At 45.8% G+C, this 20,000-nt stretch overlaps 1 pseudogene; it reads left to right on the forward strand.

Annotated features, from left to right (window-relative positions):
- Positions 1-1,566: 1,566 nt before the first annotated feature.
- On the forward strand, positions 1,567-19,364 carry LOC136535339 (uncharacterized; annotated as a pseudogene).
- The last annotated feature ends 636 nt before the right edge of the window (positions 19,365-20,000 follow it).

The following is a 20,000-nucleotide window of genomic DNA, read 5'->3' on the forward strand; positions in this document are numbered from 1 at the left end:
AGACCCATCATGGCGCGGAGAAAAGTCGAGGTATCCCCCTCCCCCCACCCCCAACACCACACACACCCACTCCATTGGAAATAAGAACAAACACCACAACAATCACTAATTTTATTATCAGTGGTTTTTGTTTTTGCAATAATCACTCTAAAATATGAGCGGAGAGATGGGAAACATACCTAGTATATATCTGTAATTTCGTATTCTACTCTATGTACTCCAGTATTTATATATGTATGTAATGTAAATAAATAGCTCCACGCGTCATGTCGTCCAAAGTCAGTCATGGGCTGGCTTAACTCGCCACCCCCTTTCCCCATCCATTCTTTCCTCCCCCCCTCTCTCGTCTCACTTCAAGCTCTAGGTAAGTACGAACAGCTAGGAGGCACGACCAGGGCCGCAACGCGGTGGAATGCTAGATCGGCGCGGAGGGGGACCGCATCCGCGCCGTTGTGAACCAAAGCTGCGATATGCTGCTTGATGCAGCCGGCCAATTTGGCTGAGCGGATCGTGCTTCGTAGCATCCACGGAGGACGGCACAAATGGCAACCCTCAGGGTCGTGATGGTGGTCACCGTCGCCCTGTGTGACGGTACAGCATTGGAGAACCCATGCGGCGAGCAGGGCTCAGCGAGTGGTGGCGGCAGCCATGTGAGACAAGGGTGGCGAGCAGTACCCATACCAGAATTCTATTTGAATTATAGTCGGAACTGATAAGATCTTTTTTTTTCGCGACCGCACTTTATTAAGAGGGTAGCAAAACGGTTACACCGCATAGGCCACGGCTTATACAACACTGAAGGAAGAACTAGAAAGAAGTTGAAAAAGGCGCTGGGCGAAGAAGGAAGTAAAGAAACAAAATGTATTGCGACCAAGAGGCCACCAACGGGGCTAACCGACTGAAACCTGCCGCTACCCACAAGTTAGCCACCTCATTGATCTTCGGCAACATCCACGCTGGCATTGTTGCGAACCTCTCGAAGACCCGACTGTTTCTCTCTTTCCACATCATCCATGCGACCAGTAGGAACAGGGCGAAGAAGCCCCGGCGCAGGTCCTTCGGCAACTGTTTTCTTTCGGTCAGACACTGATGGAGGGCAGTGTTCTCATTTTGCGTGGGCTCCACGATGTCAAGCTTGGAACGGGAGCCTAGCCTAGACTTCCCTAGTGTAGACTCAATCGACGAGTAGATGATCCATCGTCTCAGCAGCCTGATGAGATCGCAAGCCTAGAAGCCACTCAACTTTCTGTGACTGGCCGTCCAGCGCCTATTGTGGATCGCGAGCCAAGAGAAAATTTTGACCTTGGGTGGAAAGCCGTCCTAGAAAATAAAACATCTTGATTAATTCTTAAAACCTTGAGCACAAAAATTTTCATCACCGATGCAATAATTAACTAAAGATATATAAGTTTATTTGCTTTTGAGCACATGTTAAGTTCCAACCAAAGAAATAAACAAGAAAAAGAAATATTGGAATTGCTACTCTCTGCTGATTGTGCTAGTCGCTGTGTGTTTGTGGAGTGAGTGGCCTTCTTAACTAGTTAATTGTTGGCATCAAACAAAAAAATGCAGAGGTTTTTGGCGTTTGACATCGAGACGGCGGTACAAATAGCTCCTTTCTTAGAGGACACAAGCAACGATGCACCTCGGTTCATCTACTTCGAGGGATGGGATGGATTGGGTGCTTCTACAGTGCTTAGAGCTATAGCAGAGCAGCCTCCACATTCTTTACGGGAAAAATTCGAGAAGATCATCCACATTGACTGCTCGATATGGAAAAGCCGAAGAGCATTGCAAAGGGTGATCGTAGACGAGATTAAGCTCACTCAACAGCTAGCGGCTGATTTTGACAGGCAAGATGAGGAGGAGGATTTCAGTGGGGTTGACCAAGGCTCCAGAGCTGAGATTAGAGACATAACAGGAGTGATAGGTCGATACCTAGTACAGTACAGATGTTTAGTTATCTTTCACAATGGAAGTAGTAACACAGTTGACTTGGCTAGCTTTGGCATACCAATGCTTAACTCTGGGCGTTCGGGTTACCCAAATAATTCGGGTCGGGTAGTTCGGTTTTTGGGAAATTCGGGTAATGAACAGTATTACCCGATAACAGCCCCAGAAAAAACAGTACCTGCAATTTCGGGTTCGGGTTCGGGTATACCCAATATACCCGAAATTATAGAATCACAGCAAACATCGTAGAATTTGCATAGAATTTGAACTGGACAGAATAATTGATAACTGATAAGTTCAAGTTTTCAACCGCAGATAATCACAAACAGTGAAACACTAAGATAGAGGCATAGTTGCATAGCCATAGAGTCACATCTCAGACCTGACATACATGATACTTACTTACTTAGTAGTCTTGTGCACATGCAACATGCAATGCAAGTGCAAACCACGACACAGTCACAAAGACACAGTTCAAGGCTTCATGCCTGCTGCCAACGCATCACACAAGAACAGAAGTTCAAACAAAATAGTGAACACACATCACCCAACTGACACGAGAGCAAGTGACTGTCGAGTGTCCAGAGTCCAGACTCTAGTCCTCCATACTCTAGTGGCAGTAATCCAGTCCACTTGTAGCTTTCAGAGTTCAGTGCACTCTGCAATAAAAATTGATGGTTGAAATATGTGCACAGCATATTTCAAAAGAATACTGAATACTCCATTCATACTTGACATATATACCTTTAAGTTTTGGAGGGAGTCGAGGCCTGATTGTTGCTGCTTGGTGTTTGTGACTTGGAGGTGCCGACAGAAGGCTGCTCATTCTTTTTCCCTTTGCCGCCATATTCTTCTATCCACTCTGTAAATGCACAGCACAGTTACATATTTCATATTGCATACAGTAAATATACAAATGCAAGCAAGTAAGGAACTATGATACCTTTTTCTATTATGGCCAATTCCTCCGTACTCTCCTTTATGCCAACAGTAGGCCTTCGAAGCCAATCCTGCGTGCATACTAAAGCCTCTAGCATGAATGGAGTAAGAGAGGTATGGAAGTCATCATACGTCCACCTGTGCTAAAAGCGGACTCTGACGCTACTGTTGTGATGGGTATAGCAAGCACATCACGAGCCATGTGACTCAAAACTGGAAACCTATTTGAATTGACTTTTCCACCAACCAAGAATGTCCATTTTCTTTTCTCTGTCTTCAGTTTCTTCAGCAAGATATTTCTCAAGTTCAGATTTATTGGTGCTGGTAGAACAATTGCTCAGTTTCATCCTCTTGGCGATTTTTTCTTTAAGCATTCCTCCTGCACCTCCCTTAGATTGATCAGCGTCAATTACTTGAGTTGTTTCTTCACTTGGAGCATACATGTTCCTGTATTCTTCAAACAGCTCTCTCACACAAGTATTAATTGCTGCCCAAACCAATTGACATCTTTCCTCACCAAATATCTCTTCAACGCTAATCTTTGTGTACAAAGATAACTTATACCTTGGATCAAGGAATGCAGCCACAAATATGAATAAATTGATGTTCTCCTTGTCCTTCTCCTTCTCCTTCCCCCTGCCCTTGCTCTACCCTTTATCCCTATCTTGCTCTTGTTGCTGCCTGTCATTGTCCTTGCTGTTGGTGTGCCAAAGTCCCCAGTATTTATCAAATTTCTCTTTCATTCTCATCCCATTGATACTTGCAAATTATCTTCACTGTTCAGCCATTCTTGAATCAACAGATGGACTTCTCCAATCTCATGAAAGAAAGTGTTGCAAGTGACTTGGAGAGAAGAAGAGATACGAACAATAAGGTCATGGAAATGCTGTAGAAATTGTGCCATCTTCTTTGCATTGTCCCAATCATCTTCATTAGGATGCCCAAAACCATCCCTTGCTTCAGACAGATCAATAACATAATTAGTATCATCTTCAGCTAACTTTAAGAACACTTTCTCATACACAATTGCAGCCTTCAACATCAAATATGTGTAATTCCACCTTGTCGGAACATCAAGTTTCAAAAAAGCTTTGATGTCCACTTTCTCTTCCTCAACAATTTCTTTAAACTTGACCAATCTTGAAGGTCCCATTTTTGATATATCTAACAGCAGCCCTAACACGCTTAATAGAGAGATCCACTTCTTGCAATCCATCTCTTACAATAAGATTCACAATGTGGGCTGCACACCTCATATGCAAAAACTTGCCCTTGACAATGTTGGTTTTCTGCAGCTGCCTCCTCAAGTAATCAACACCACTGTCATTGGCACTTGCATTATCCACTGTTACAGTCATTACTCTATCCAAACCCCAATCAGCTAAGCATCTTGTCAAGTTCTTCCCAATATCCTCCCCCTTGTGACCCTTTACCATAAAAAAACTTATCACTTTCTTATGCAGATTCCAGTTTTCATCAATGAAAGTTGTTGTAACAGTCATATATACATCTTGAACCTGAGAAGTCCAACAATCTGTTGTGAGGCACATCTTGAACCTGAGAAGTCCAACATCTTGAACCTGAGAAGTCCAACAATCTGTTGTGAGGCACCCCAATCAACCTGAGAAGTAATCAACCTGAGAACTTCTTCAGTTTGGCTTTCTCTTCAAAGTAATGACGTACAATGTCCCTTGTGCAAGTTCTTCTAGATGGAAATTGGAATCGAGGACATGCTTTGGACATAAATTTCCTAAAGCCAGGCTTCTCACCAAAACAAAAGGGTTGCTCATCTTCTATTACCATCTCAGCAAAGGCTTCTCTAAGTGCTTCTTGATCAAACCTCCAAGTGGTAGGGGCTTCCCCCCCGACATGTTTGCAAGGTGCCTTGCTTGGGTCCTTGTTGAAAACATGAGGATTGCGTTTGCATGTACCAAAGTGTTTCTTCAATGCAGATGTTCCATGTCCCCTTGTGTCAGCCTTGATGTCACGGTGGCAATATTTGCACCTTCCAGCCTTCAAAAGTCCTTTGTCGTCCTTGATCTTGATAAAATGTTGCCACATCTCAGACCTTGGTGCCAACTCCTTTCTCTGAGTTTTTTCAGTTTCCTTCTCATCCACATCAATGACCACTTTTTTAGTTCCTTCGGTTTTGCCTTGCTCCTGAGTCTCCAGTGATGGTTGTTCAACTACTGACATTGGCACCATTACCATTGCATGAGTCTTCTGACTATCAAATTGAGTGCCAGTGCCCACTAAATCCATATTATCCTCTGGTTCTGGCATCTACAGAAATAAAAAGAGCACTATAATCAGTCACTAAGACAATAAGTCAAACTAAATCACAGATCAAATCAACAGATCATAACAACACATCATAAATCACAGATCATATCAATAGATCATAACAAATCAACTAAATCATGTGCCTCACTGCCTCTGTTAACCATAAATCCCAGATCATATAAAAAATCACCATATTATCAGCATCACCATGTTATAAAAAATCACAGATCATATCAAATAGACAAATAACAGATCCACTCATCTACACTACATCACTACACTACATAGTACATACATTGCAATTTGCAGAGACAGAGCCACAGCCCACAGATTAAAAAAAACTAAGGGAATAGGGCCATAGGGGTTAGGGAATACATACATTGCACGAGGATTCTGATGTGGCAGCCGTCCTTCAATCTTCAAGTAGTCGGGCGCCGGTGCCCCTCTCCAGTGTCCAGTCTCCGACGAGGTCGACGCGCGGGGACGCGAGGTGTCGCGTGTCGGAGTGAGGTGCAGAGGTGGGCGATGGAGTAAGGGCGGCGTCGACGAGCCGACGACTTCGCTCCGCGTCACGCCGTCGCCACACGCGCCCCTTCGGTACCGCTCCGAGAAGGCGAGAACTGGAGTCTGGAGGGCTGGCGGCTAGGTTTTGGAGGATACAGGGAGTGAGGTGAGGAAATGAGGTTGCGCTGTTGCCTGTTGGGCCACGGGGGATGTTTGGCCTATGTAACATCCTAAAATTTGCATTCTTTTAAAATTAGTAAATATGATTTATTTAAGCAAAGGTGTGTGCATTAAAAGATAGGGAAATAATAAATTTTGTGGAATTAAAATTTTAAAAAAAATAAGGTTAGAAAACTTTTTGATGCATACATGCTGCTGCATGTCATTTTGTGAATGCTTGGAATTTGTTAAAGATTTCTAAAAGAATTGAAATTTGAATTTAAAAAGGGATTTGGAAAATTGTAGAAGAAATAGAAAAGAAAAGAATCTTTTCCTCTTTTTCTTCCCCTTTCTTGAAATCGGCCCGCTGGCCCCCTCTCCCCTTTCCCCGCTCGGCCCAGCACTGCAGCCCAGCTCTCCCCTTTCCCCGCCCCGCGGCCCAGCACCCCGCCAACCGCCAGCCCAGCATCGCGCCAGGCAACCGCCGTGCCTCCTTTCCACGCCAAGCCGCTGACCGCCTGGCCCCGCTGTCAGAGCTGCCCCCTTCCTCCCGCGTCCACGCCCGGTCAGCCGCAACCGCCGCCAAACTGCGCCTGCTCCTCGCGCATCGTGGGCGCGTCGCCCGCTCCTCGGCCTCGATTTAAAGGAGCTAGACCCCCCCGCGCGCAACCGGCTGCTCCCCGCTCTCGTCTTCGCGCTCACCAAGCACCGAGGAAGCCGCAACCGCCGCAGCCGAAGGTCGCCGGAATCCGCCGTCTTCTCCCTCGCACGGACCGTCGCCGCCGTGCTTCGCCGTCCTCCTTCTTCCCCGCGGTGAGAACCCCGGCCTCCCTCTATCTCCCGGAACCTCTATTTTCTCCTTTCTTGGCTTCTTGAGCCCTGGCCGCGAGCTTCGCAAGCCGTGGTCGCCGGCCATGGCGGCCACCGCGCTACCCGCCGTTCCTGGCCGCCGTATCGGCATGGCCGAGACCCCCTTCCTCCCCCGCATCCCCCGGTGCGCTCGGATTTCCGTTTGGTGAACCCTAGCCCCTAACCGCGCGTGACCAAGACCTCCACGCCGCCGGCAATGGCGCCTCACCGCCGGCGTCACTGTGGCCAAGAAAACCCGTTTAAATCATAACTTTCGCATTTTAGCTCCGATTTTTGTGAACTTCGCGTTGACGTGATCGTAGCGAGACGTAGATTATGTTTACAAACATTTCATCTTGTTTTCAATACTGTTGGTGTACTGTTCTAATGATAGGAATGTTTGCTTTGCATGAATGCTTTTGGAATGTTGTATGTTGCCGTGTTGGTCGCGTTCAGACGGTGAGAAAACGTTGGAGACCAAGAACTCTTCGACGACCAGCAGGACCAGCACGAGTTTGTGAACCAAGGCAAGTATAGCATGGGCCTACCTTGATATCCTATTTCACTTTAATCAATTACTCATTTGCATGTGTCTAATTTTGATACCCGTAAGGACAACCTAGTGATTGTTTATCCTGTTCCTTGTCTCCTATGAGTTAAATGCATATGGGTAGATTGCTAGTGCTCTAACTGAACTTGATATACATGTTGATGAATGATATTATGGAACAAAGTGAGTAACATGATATATAACAACTATTCCATAGGGCGAAAGTGCAAATGACCTTTGTCATGTTGCTCCCGGTCCTCCATAAGGACTTATCTGTTGGCAAAAGCTGGGACTGACAGTGCAACCGGGAGAGTCATATGCCTCTGACTTTAGCTCAGTAATAGGATCTTTCCTAAATAGTTAGAGGTTACCTTTTTGGCGCAAATGGGGCTTGCCACGTTGGGTATAGGGCTGCCTCTGTTCCTATGAGTATAGCCGCGATGGATATGTGCCACAGGAAAGGGGGTTCCTACATCTGCCTGCCAAGGAAACCTAGCGGCCCTAACTTGTTAGCAAAACCTATGAAATGGCTTCATAGTGTACCCTGCCCGCTCACCTTGGTAGTGACATGGGAGTAATTAACCCGGGCATATGGGGATCACGACTCGCGGTGAATGTGCACCACCTCTGTAGAGGGTAACAAACTGTTATAACAGCCGTGCTCACGGTTACGAGTGGCCCGGAAAACTCACAGAATAACTGAATACTTGATGATGATCTATTAAGATGTTCTATGATGATCTATGATACACTTTACACTGATATTGTTCTTATGGGATTAAATGGGAGGTTAAGCATAACTTGATAATACTTGAGAATAAAAGCTTGACCTACTAAAAATGCTAACTGCAGTAACCAGAGTCAATCCTTTTTGAGCTTCATAACCCCATGTTAGCTTGCTAAGTACGGAATGTACTTACACTTGTTTATTTTCTTTATTTGGATAAAAATCCCGGATGGGTAACAGATGACAACGGGTATGAGGAATTCCCGGAGGATTTTTAGGCTTGTGGTCAACCAGTTGACCTTCCCTGTGATGAAGCCCACGAGAGTTTATTATCTTTTATTTTCCGCTGTGATGTATAAGACTAAGTTTTATTATAACTCTGATGTATGAGACACCGTGATGATACTTTATGTAATTTGTCAGCTTGTGTGTGTGATTGATTCCTGGGCACACACGAGTTTTGTGCATTCAATTTTATCCTTAAAATTGGGTGTGACAAATTGGTATCAGAGCCGTGTTGACTGTAGGACGCAAGCCTAGTTAGAAAATGGTCGTTTTATCTTTGCTCCTCTGGTTTCTTGCTTACTCTTATTCTTGTTATTTTATTAAAACATTTATGCTTTTCATACCTTAATCTATTATTTAAAATTGTTGATTCTAATTCTATCTCACTTTAAATCTATAGATGTCTCATAATCCGAAGACTGCTCGACTCAGCACCGCCGGCTATCGTGCCATGTTCACCCCGCGTGCCCCACGGCGGAGAGGGAGATTGTGATCATCTCCGACGACGAGGAGATGGCTACACCGACGCCTACACCTACTCCTACACCAGTCGCCGTGCCCGTCTATCCTGTGTAGCTACACCTGAGGAGTCGACGGCTACTTCCCCTACACCTGCACCCTCCCCAGCTGCCCCCGTGGAGGACGAGGAGATTGGCTGGAAGTGCAAGTACTACTTCAAGCCAGCTCCAGAGACAGCCTACTACCACACTCTCCTCACCCACGTGCTGGACGACTACTTCCCCGACTTGCACGCCTCCATCAGCTACCACTGCCGAGTACAGCACCCATTGGAGGCTACCTTCTGGAAGGTAGAGCTGGTGGTCACCGCTTGGAACGATATCAAGAATGGACATGAGGTGGAGACTATCCACTGTGCCCCTGCCAGGAGAGCCCATGCTTTGGATGGCTATGGAGGATGCAGCACAGAATGCCTACATCCATTACCATGGTCGTTTGCTTTGAGGCCATGAGGGAGGATCGCTTCAGGTTCCTTCCTCGAAATGATCATGAGGGTGGTTTGGCAGGTTTTGGCTCCACCAGAGAATGACCCAACTCTGGAGGCAACGATGCAGCATGTCCACGCTATGCAAGGGAGTGGATGAAGGAAGTCAAAGGAGAACTGCGTGCATCTCAGAGGGCTCAAAGACGCCTTCAGAAACAAGTGGATGAACTTCGAAGCACAACTTGGACAGCCTTCCATCTACAAGAAGAAGCGCCGGTCCTTCACCATGATTGACACTGCTCCATAGGTGTTAGGTGCCTTGATCTAGATTACCACGTCGTTAGTTCGTGTTTCTTATTTAGTCTGTTGGTCTTGTGAACTTGGTTGATTAGATGTTTAATTTGTGAACTTGGTTGATTTGGTATTTTGCTTGATTGCTGGAAGTTGGTGGGCATGTCCACAACTTCCTTAGATTGGAACTTTTAGTTAGAATGAAATCTTAATGCAGATGTTTCGCTTTATCTTATCTCTGCTGTGCTGATTTCTGGAGCAGCCGGTGTTCTTTATCTGGTATCTCGAAATCTGGGATGATATAAATTCTAAATTTTTTGGAGATAACTAGACCTCTGTATCTTTCAAGTGTCTCTAGAATCACGTCAATAGCTGTTCCGGTTTGGGAGATCTAGCTGTCACAAGTTGATGTTCCTGCGCTGTCTGGAACTCAGAACAGTTCGGTTTAGCTCTACTTTTGACTATGTGTGAGTCCGAATCTGTAAAAGTGGTCTAAATGAAAGTTGTAGCTGATGTCCTAAGCTTTCTAACAAATCTTGGTGCACCTCTGTTGGGATCTCTGAAACTCAAGTTATAAACAGTTTTTACTGAACTGCTGAATTTGAATCTTGTCCAGAAAATTCTCAGCATTGTTTCTTATCTGTTGTAAGCTCTCTATAATTGGAAAAATCTCTAAATTTTGCACATTTTGTTGGAAAACAGATGGCCACAAGAGGAGGAAGAGGCAGAGGCCGTGGTCGTGGGCGTGATGCTCTCATAAATCCACCACCACCGCCACCTGTGACCATGGAACAGATATTGGGAATGCAAGCGCAGCTGATGCAAACTATGATGCAGCGCTTGGACAATGAACCTGCAAGAGGACCACCGCCTGTTCAGGTTAGAGATAAGCGTGGAGAGTTTATGAAAGGTCATCCACCGGTGTTCACCCATGCCTCAGACCCTATGGAGGCAGATGATTGGTTGCGTGCTGTGGAGAAACAACTAAACATAGCACAATGCAACGACCTTGAGAAGGTGTTGTACGCCTCTGGGCAACTCCAAGGAGCTGCTCAGGATTGGTGGGAATCATTCCAGTTTGGACGTCCCAACAATGCTCCTACCATCACTTGGCAGGAATTTAAGGACAGTTTTCCGGTCATACCATATTCCTGATGGACTAGTGGAACTGAAGCAGGAAGAATTCAGATCTCTCAAGCAAGGATCAATGATGTGGTGGAATATCGGGACAAGTTCGCACAACTATCACGCTACACTCCTAAGTATTGTAGCGGGATGACAAGGATAAGCACAAGTTCGCACAACTATCACGCTACGCTACGCTCCTAATGATGTTCGCACAACTATCGTGATTGATGATAAGCGCAAGGAGATGGAAGCTAAGAAAAGAAGGCTCCAAGGGCAAGCTTCTAAAAGCAACACTCGCCCATGTGCTTATCCCCAGCAAGGTTTCCAGCAGAGGAATCAAGGACCAACTCACCAGGGAAACCATGGTCAGTATCCCCAGCGAAACCAGTTCCAGCAACGCCCTCAGTACCAGCAACAGTTTGGAAATCAGCGTCCCCCGCAACAGACCAGCAAGTCCTGCAACACGCCAGGGAGTGCCCACAATGCTCCTATGAAGAGTGGTGCACCCAACAATCCCAATGCCTGCTACCGATGCGGAGAAGTAGGTCATTATGCTCATCAGTGTCCTAAGAAGCAGAACCAACAGCACCTCAGAACCAGACCAACAATCAGAAGTTCAACGCCCGACCACCTCACACGGCGAAGGTGAACTATGTGTCATCTGATGCAGCTTAGGAGACACCTGAGGTCATGTTGGGTACGTTCAGCGTCAACTCTATCTCTGCTACCGTACTTTTTGATTCTGGTGCTTCGCATTCTTTTATCTCCCAAGCTTTTGTTAGAATGCATAGCATACCTTTGTGTGCCATGAAAAACCTCATACTAGTGAATTCCCCGGGAGGTAGTATGCCCGCTTCTTATTGGAGCCCCTCAACTAGCATTTCCTTAAGGGGGGTAGACTTCAAAGTGGAGCCTATTGTTTGAGAACAGCGGGGAATTGATCTTATCCTGGGAATGGATTGGATGAAACAACACCGAGCAGTGATTCAGTGTCAGGAGAAATCTGTGGTTGTGACAGCCACTCAATGGGGATAGAATCTTGTGTAGAAGTAGTAGTGCAAGCTCAGCCTACAGCCATAGTGAACCAGCTAGATGGTGAAGTCAATGAACAAGATCGTGTCATGGAGGGAGTTCCCAGATGTCTTCCCCGATGACTTGCCAGGTATGCCACCTGACCGAGACATTGAATTCATTATCAAATTATTACCTGGAACTGCACCAATAGCTAAACGTCCATATAGAATGGGAGTTAATGAATTAGAAGAGCTTAAGAAACAACTAAAAGAGTTTGCAAGAAAAAGGTTTCATACGCCCCAGTCTTCCCCGTGGGGGGCACCTGTGATCTTTGTGGATAAGAAGATGGTAGTCAACGGATGTGTGTGGATTACCCGCTCACTTAATGAGGTTACCATCAAGAATAAATACCCCTTGCCTAGGATTGATGATTTGTTTGATCAGTTGAGAGGAGCACATGTGTTCTCTAAGATTGATCTCCGATCTGGTTATCATCAGCTTAAGATTCGGAACTCGGACATAACCCAAGACTGCATTCACTACACGGTATGGATTATATGAGTACACCGTTATGTCTTTTGGATTGACCAATGCACCTGCATACTTCATGTATCTGATGAATAAGGTGTTCATGGAGTTTCTGGATAAATTTGTGGTAGTATTCATAGATGACATACTAATATTCTCCAAGACTGAAGAAGAACATGCGGAACACATAAGGATGGTCTTGCAAAAGCTTAGAGAACATAAGTTGTACGCTAAGCGGAGCAAGTGTGAGTTTTGGTTAAAGGAAGTCTCTTTTCTGGGTCATGTTGTCTCCAATGGTGGAATAGCAGTGGATCCAGGCAAAGTGCAAGATGTACTGAATTGGAAACCACCAACAACTGTAAGTGAGATTCGCTTTTTGGGATTAGCTGGTTATTACCGAAGGTTCATTGAAGGTTTTTCCAAGCTAGCCAAGCCTATGACAGCTTTGTTGGAAAAGAATGCTAAGTATGTATGGTCGGATAAATGCCAGGCAAACTTTGAAGAGCTAAAGAAGAGATTGACTACAGCTCCAGTATTAATTTGCCCGATTTAAGCAAGAACTTCTCTATATATTGTGATGCATCCCGTTTGGGTCTTGGATGTGTGCTTATGCAAGAAGGAAGAGTGGTTGCATATGCATCTAGACAACTAAGGAAGCACTGAGTTGAATTATCCTACTCATGACTTGGAATTTGCAGCTGTGGTTCATGCTTTGAAGATCTGGAGACATTATCTGATTGGACATAAGAGTGATATCTATACTGATCATAAGAGTTTTGAAGTATATCTTTCACCCAATCAGATCTGAATCTGAGACAACGTCGTTGGTTGGAATTGGATCAAAGACTATGATTTGGAAGTGCATTATCACCCGGGAAAGGCAAACGTCGTAGCTAATGCACTTAGCAGAAAGAGCTATGCCAATGGACTTCAGATAACATCTATGTCAGCAGAGTTGTGTGCTGAAATGGAGTATCTCAACTTGGGCCTGGTCACTAATGCAATGGAATTGGTGATAGAGCCTACTTTGGAAAAGAGATACGCAAGGTCAATTGGAGGATGAAAAACTTAAAGAGATAGCAGAGAATGTAAGTGCTTGGAAAGGCACTCGGATTCAGAATGGATGAAAATGGTACTCTTTGGTTCGGGAAAAGGATATGTGTACTGAGAAGTGAAAGCTATCCGAGATGCAATTCTGCAAGAGGCCCATGAGTCTGCTTATTCTATACATCCCGGAAGTACCAAGATGTACTTGGATCTCAAGGAGAAGTATTGGTGGTATGGTTTGAAGAGAGATGTGGCAGAATATGTGGCTTTGTGTGACACTTGTCAACGAGTGAAAGCCGAGCATCAAAGACCTGCAGGGTTACTACAACCAATGAAGATCCTGAATGGAATGGGAAGAAGTTGGTATGGATTTTATTGTAGGATTACCCCGCACTCAAAGAGGTTATGATTCAATATGGGTAATAGTGGATTGACTCACCAAGGTTGCTCACTTTTTACCAGTCAAGACTACCTATAATGGTGCAAGATTAGCAGAGTTGTACATGGAAAGAATAGTGTGCTTACATGGTGTTCCCAAGAAAATTGTGTCGGATAGAGGCACCCAATTTACATCGCAATTCTGGCATAAAGTACATAGATCTTTGGGAACAAAGTTGAATTTCAGTTCTGCTTACCACCCGCAAACTGATGGACAGACTGAAAGGATCAACCAGATTTTGGAAGATATGTTGAGAGCTTGTGCACTTCAGTATGGTGATAGTTGGGATAAGAGCCTGTCTTACGCAGAGTTCTCGTACAACAACATTATCAGAAGAGTCTCAAGATGGCACCTTTCGAGGCGTTGTATGGACGTAAGTGTAGAACGCCTTTGTTCTGGAATCAGACTGGAGAAACTCAAGTGTTTGGTCCCGATGTCCTTAGAGACGCGGAAGAACAAGTGAGAATGATTAGAGACAATTTGAGAGTAGCTCAGTCCCGACAGAAGAGTTACGCTGATACCCGCAGAAGAGAGCTGACTTTCGAGATTGGTGATTATGTGTACTTGAAAGTGTCACCAATGAGAAGTGTGAGAAGATTCAATATGAAGGGAAAGTTAGCACCAAGGTATATAGGGCCTTTTAAGATCCTAGAGAGACGTGGAGAGGTAGCTTATCAGTTGGAACTGCCTGAGAGTTTGTCCGGGTGTGCACAACGTGTTCCATGTTTCCCAATTGAAAAAGTGTTTGAGGTACCAGAAGAACAAATTCCTTTGGAAGAATTTGCTGTCAAGGAAGATCTTACTTATGAAGAGTATCCGATAAAGATCTTGGAAACTGCCGAAAGAGTTACGAGAAGCCGAACAGTAAAGATGTGCAAGGTGCAGTGGAATCGTTATACAGAGGATGAGGCTACTTGGGAAAGAGAAGAGGATCTGAGAAGACTTATCCCCAACTGTTTGAGTAAGCAATCACCCAAATCTTGAGGACGAGATTCATCTTAAGGGGGGTAGAATTGTAACATCCTAAAAATTTGCATTCTTTTAAAATTAGTAAATATGATTTATTTAAGCAAAGGTGTGTGCATTAAAAGATAGGGAAATAATAAATTTGTGGAATTTAAAATTTAAAAAAATAAGGTTAGAAAAACTTTTTGATGCATACATGCTGTTGCATGTCATTTTGTGAATGCTTGGACTTTGTTAAAGATTTCTAAAAGAATTGAAATTTGAATTTAAAAAGGATTTGGAAAATTGTAGAAGAAATAGAAAAGAAAGAATCTTTTCCTCTTTTTCTTCCCCTTTCTTGAAATCGGCCCGCTGGCCCCCTCTCCCCTTTCCCCGCTCGGCCCGGCACCGCAGCCCAGCTCTCCCCTTTCCCCGCCCCACAGCCCAGCACCCCGCCAACCACCAGCCCAGCCGCGCGCGTCAGCCGCGCCAGCCCAGCAGCCGCGCCAGGCAACCACCAGCGCCTCCTTTCCGCGCCCAGCCGCTGACCGCCTGGCCCCGCTGTCAGAGCTGCCCCCTTCCTCCCGCGTCCACGCCCGGTCAGCCGCAACCGCCGCCGAACTGCGCCCGCTCCTCGCGCATCGTGGGCGCGTCGCCCGCTCCTCGGCCTCGATTTAAAGGAGCCAGACCCCCGCGTGCACCTGGCTGCTCCTCGCTCTCGTCTTCGCGCTCGCCAAGCACCGTGGAACCCTGCAACCGCCGTAGCCGAAGGTCGCCGGGAATCTTGCCGTCTTCTCCCTCGCACGGACCGTCGCCGCCGTGCTTCGCCGTCCTCCTTCTTCCCCGCGGTGAGAACCCCCGGCCTCCCTCTATCTCCCGGATACCTCTATTTTCTCCTTTTCTTGGCTTCTTGAGCTCCTGGCGCATGAGCTCCGCAAGCCGTGGTTCGCCGGCCATGGCGGCCACCGCGCTACCCGCCTATTCCCGGCCGCCGTATCGGCATGGCCGAGACCCCCTTCCTCCCCCGCATCCCCCGGTGCGCTCGGATTTCCTGTTTGGTGAACCCTAGCCCCTAACCCGCGCGTGATCCGAGACCTCCACGCCGCCGGCAATGGCGCCTCACCGCCGGCGTCACTGTGGCGGTCGGCGAAATTCTCTCTCTCCCTCCCAAGTCTAATCTGAGACCGTCAGTCCCTGATCCGAACTGGTCCGTAGATCAGCCGTAGCCCCTTCGCGTGGCTGTTGCCAAAAGAGAGCCCTGGACTTTTCTAAGTCCCTAACCCCGCAGTCCAAGGCTGTAGTCCCCGAATGCGCAATCTCGTTTGGAAAGCGTAAACTTCACGGTTTAAGTCAAAAATACGTTTTCAGTATTTACTAGGAAATAGCCATTTGAACTGTTTCGCTTATAAAATTGTCGTTTTAGCTCCGAATTGATCCATTCAAATCGCGTTAGCTTCGTAATTTCATAAGCTACTGTTGGAACTACTGTTAGTCAAGTTTGGAACTTTTTAATTTCATGATTAGATTTAATTAAATATATGGCTATAGGAAAACCCGTTTAAATCATAACTTTCGCATTTAGCTCCTGATTTTTCGTGAACTTCGCGTTGACGTGATCGTAGCGAGACGTAGATTATGTTTATAAACATTTCATCTTGTTTTCAATACTGTGGTGTACTGTTCTAATGATAGGAATGTTGCTTTGCATGAATGCTTTTGGAATGTTGTATGTTGCCGTATTGGTCGCGTTCAGACGGTGAGGAAAACGTTGGAGACCAAGAACTCTTCGACGACCAGCAGGACCAGCACGAGTTTTGTGAACCAAGCAAGTATAGCATGGGCCTACCTTGATGTCCTATTTCACTTTAATCAATTACTCATTTGCATGTGTCTAATTTTGATACCCGTAAGGACAACCTAGTGATTGTTTATCCTGTTCCTTGTCTCCTATGGGTTAAATGCATATGGGTAGATTGCTAGTGCTCTAACTGAACTTGATATACATGTTGATGAATGATACTATGGAACAAAGTGAGTAACATGATTATATAACAACTATTCCATAGGGCGAAAGTACAAATGACCTTTGTTCATGTTGCTCCCGGCCCTCCATAAGGACTTATATGTCGGCAAAAGCTGGGACTGACAGTGCAACCGGGAGAGTCATATGGCTCTGACTTTAGCTCAGTAATAGGATCTTTCCTAGCTAGTTAGAGGTACCTTTTGGCGTAAATAGGGCTTGCCACGTTGGGTATAGGGCTGCCTCTGTTCCTATGAGTATAGCCGCGATGGATATGTGCCACAGGAAAGGGGGGTTCCTACATCTGCCTGCCAAGGAAACCTAGCGGCCCTAACTTGTTAGCAAAACCTATGAAATAGCTTCATAGTGTACCCTGCCCGCTCACCTTGGTAGTGACATGGGAGTAATTAACCCGGGCATATGGGGGATCACGACTCGTGGTGAATGTGCACCACCTCTGCAGAGGGTAACAAACTGTTATAACAGCCATGCTCACGGTTACGAGTGGCCGAAAAACTCACAGAATAACTGAATACTGATGATGATCTATTAAGATGTTCTATGATGATCTATGATACACTTTACACTGATATTGTTCTTATGGGATTAAATGGGAGGTTAAGCATAACTTGATAATACTTGAGAATAAAAGCTTGACCTACTAAAAATGCTAACTGCAGTAAACCAGAGTCAATCCTTTTTGAGCTTCATAACCCCATGTTAGCTTGCTAAGTACGGAATGTACTTACACTTGTTTATTTTCTTTATTTGGATAAAAATCCCGGATGGGTAACAGATGACAACGGGTATGAGGAATTCCCGGAGGATTTTTAGGCTTGTGGTCAACCAGTTGACCTTCCCTGTGATGAAGCCCACGAGAGTTTATTATCTTTTTATTTTTCCGCTGTGATGTATAAGACTAAGTTTTATTATAACTCTGATGTATGAGACACCGTGATGATACTTTATGTAATTTGTCAGCTTGTGTGTGTGATTGATTCCTGGGCACACACGAGTTTTGTGCATTCAATTTATCCTTAAAATTGGGTGTGACAGCCTATTGGGCTCTGACTCAAATTGCAGATAGTTCGGGTACTGGGTGTAGTTACCGAATTACCCAATTAAAATCGGGTAATAGGAATCACTATCCAAACTAAACATCGGGCACTGCGGGTTTCGGTTTTTTTTTCGGGTCCGGGTATTTCAGGTTCGGGTAACGGGTAGCGGGTAATTTGCCCAGAGTTACCAATGCTAGGTACTAAGGTACTGTGGACCTTTAGAGGATAGCTTCGCCTCAAAAGAGAAATTCTTGAAAAGGTAGATAATTCACACCTTTATATTTATGCTTATGGTGACCTTGACGATAATTGGATGGCATACCTTGAGGAAGAGGCTAGAGATATCACTTTGCACGCGTAAGCTTGGCCTTGGAGTTACACCTAAAATAGCCACAAAGTGTTGCTTGTACCTATTGTCATTGAATAACCAAGCTAAGAAGATGATTGACTACAACTGGGCAACCCATGCTTCCTGCTACTGGGTTTGTGATGGGATCATAGAGGGAGGACAGAACAACCAGACATGGGATGTTGCTCACGCTCTGCAGCAGCATATAAGATTAGAAGACTACACATCCAATACAGACCTTATGTGGTCTGTAGAGGGACTGGATCTTTCCTCGAAACAATGGATTTCTATTACTGAATCATATTTCAAAGAGGTTCCTCCAGAGACAACAACATTGTTCTTTGCGCCCAACAAGTCGAGTCCACAAGTGGTACCATTAGCTAGTGACAAGTTCCGTAAAGTGGATCAACTCAGAGTACTAAAGTTATATGGATGTACCTTCAGCTTTTCATCACCTCCATTCTATTGCTGCCGCAGCTTAAGATTCCTTGGACTGGATAGATGCATGGATGGACTACAACATGGGGAGGAGGAGGAGGAGGAGGAGGAGGAGAAAACAGGTGAACGAGCGGTGGAAATTTTTCAGCAGCTATGGGTGCTACATGTATGCCACACGGATTGGCCATTGGCTTTTCCCCTAGAAACAGAAGAGCAAGTGGTGGCTACAGACATTAGAGAGGTTCATATAACCAACGGAAGGATTTGGACCAGCAACCTTGTATGGAGACGCCTGCCAAACCTTCACAAGCTTCAAGTAGTTAAGCCCACAAGCCCTTGGGAGACATATCAAGGACTTCCTTCATCACTGGAATCATTCTCATTAGACGCAGGAAGGGATCATGAAATGAAGCAAGAATATCCCGTATCAGCTTGGCTGGTTACACAATATTATCAGACTTTATACTTCGTGGGTCATTGCCAAACCTTGAGGAGCTGGACCTCTCGCACACAGCAATCAAAATCCTTGACCTTGGAGCGGTCGTTGAAGTGAAAAATCTTCAGCGACTCTTCTTGATGGGATGTGGGCAGCTCCGCTCAATTTCTTGGCCCAAAACTGAAATGTACAAACTAAGGCTGTTGTGCATTGACACTAGAGCAGGAGGAGAGCTGGACAATAGAAAACCATGGCAGTGTGATTCTTTAATGGTCTACCAGCACGACGAAGTAAAGGATTATTGTCATGCATATGTTGCCGTTGCAGACATGAGGTTCCTTCAGTCCTTGGAGTTTCATTGGACAGAGGAAACCATTCAATGTGATAAGTGGAATCTCTGCTTGTCATCTACTAGCAATGATGATGGAAGAAGCCACTACAAGGAAAATATGGGTCGTCTTATAGCATTGGACAGTTAGATGTGTTAAGTAATCTGCTGCTCCCCTGTGTGAACGCGCGGCGGGGGGCAGGCGGTGAAAAGGGCTCCCTGCTACTGCACTGTAGCCGCTGCAGGGGCAGGCGTCGAAATGCTCCCCGACCGCACTGTAGCCACAGCAGGGGCAGGCGCCAAAGTCAGCCCTGCTGTCACATCTAGTCACTGTAGTAGCATGGCAGCCTGACATGTCTGTGTACTAGGATTAGATGGGTAGAGTTATATATAGTTTCCCACTGCAACTCAGTAAAGAGAGCGAGTTCAGTTTTGCCATCTCCTCTGCAGAGCTCCGGCCAACGCTGGTGCTTGTGCTGTGTGAGCGCGCGCTCTGTTCTCCCTCCCTTCTTCTACATCCAGCGATAGTGTATGGTCGGCAACGCTGGTGAGTGGTCGGCTCACCCGTGCCAGAGACACAGGGGCCAACAAGTAGTATCAGAGTCGTACAAGCGTCGTTGCCGGACTATCCGCTGGCGATGACGGACGATTTGGAGATGGGCGACAATAGCGGCGCTGCTTTGGCTGCCTAGCCATGATACGAGGTCGTTGTGCGCATGGTGCAAGAGGTCAATGACACCAGTTGACCGACGCTGACTCGCACCAACTATGGCGAGTGGGCGGTGAC

Source organism: Miscanthus floridulus, unplaced genomic scaffold, assembly GCF_019320115.1.
Source record: "Miscanthus floridulus cultivar M001 unplaced genomic scaffold, ASM1932011v1 os_2694_4, whole genome shotgun sequence".
NCBI lineage: Eukaryota > Viridiplantae > Streptophyta > Magnoliopsida > Poales > Poaceae > Miscanthus > Miscanthus floridulus.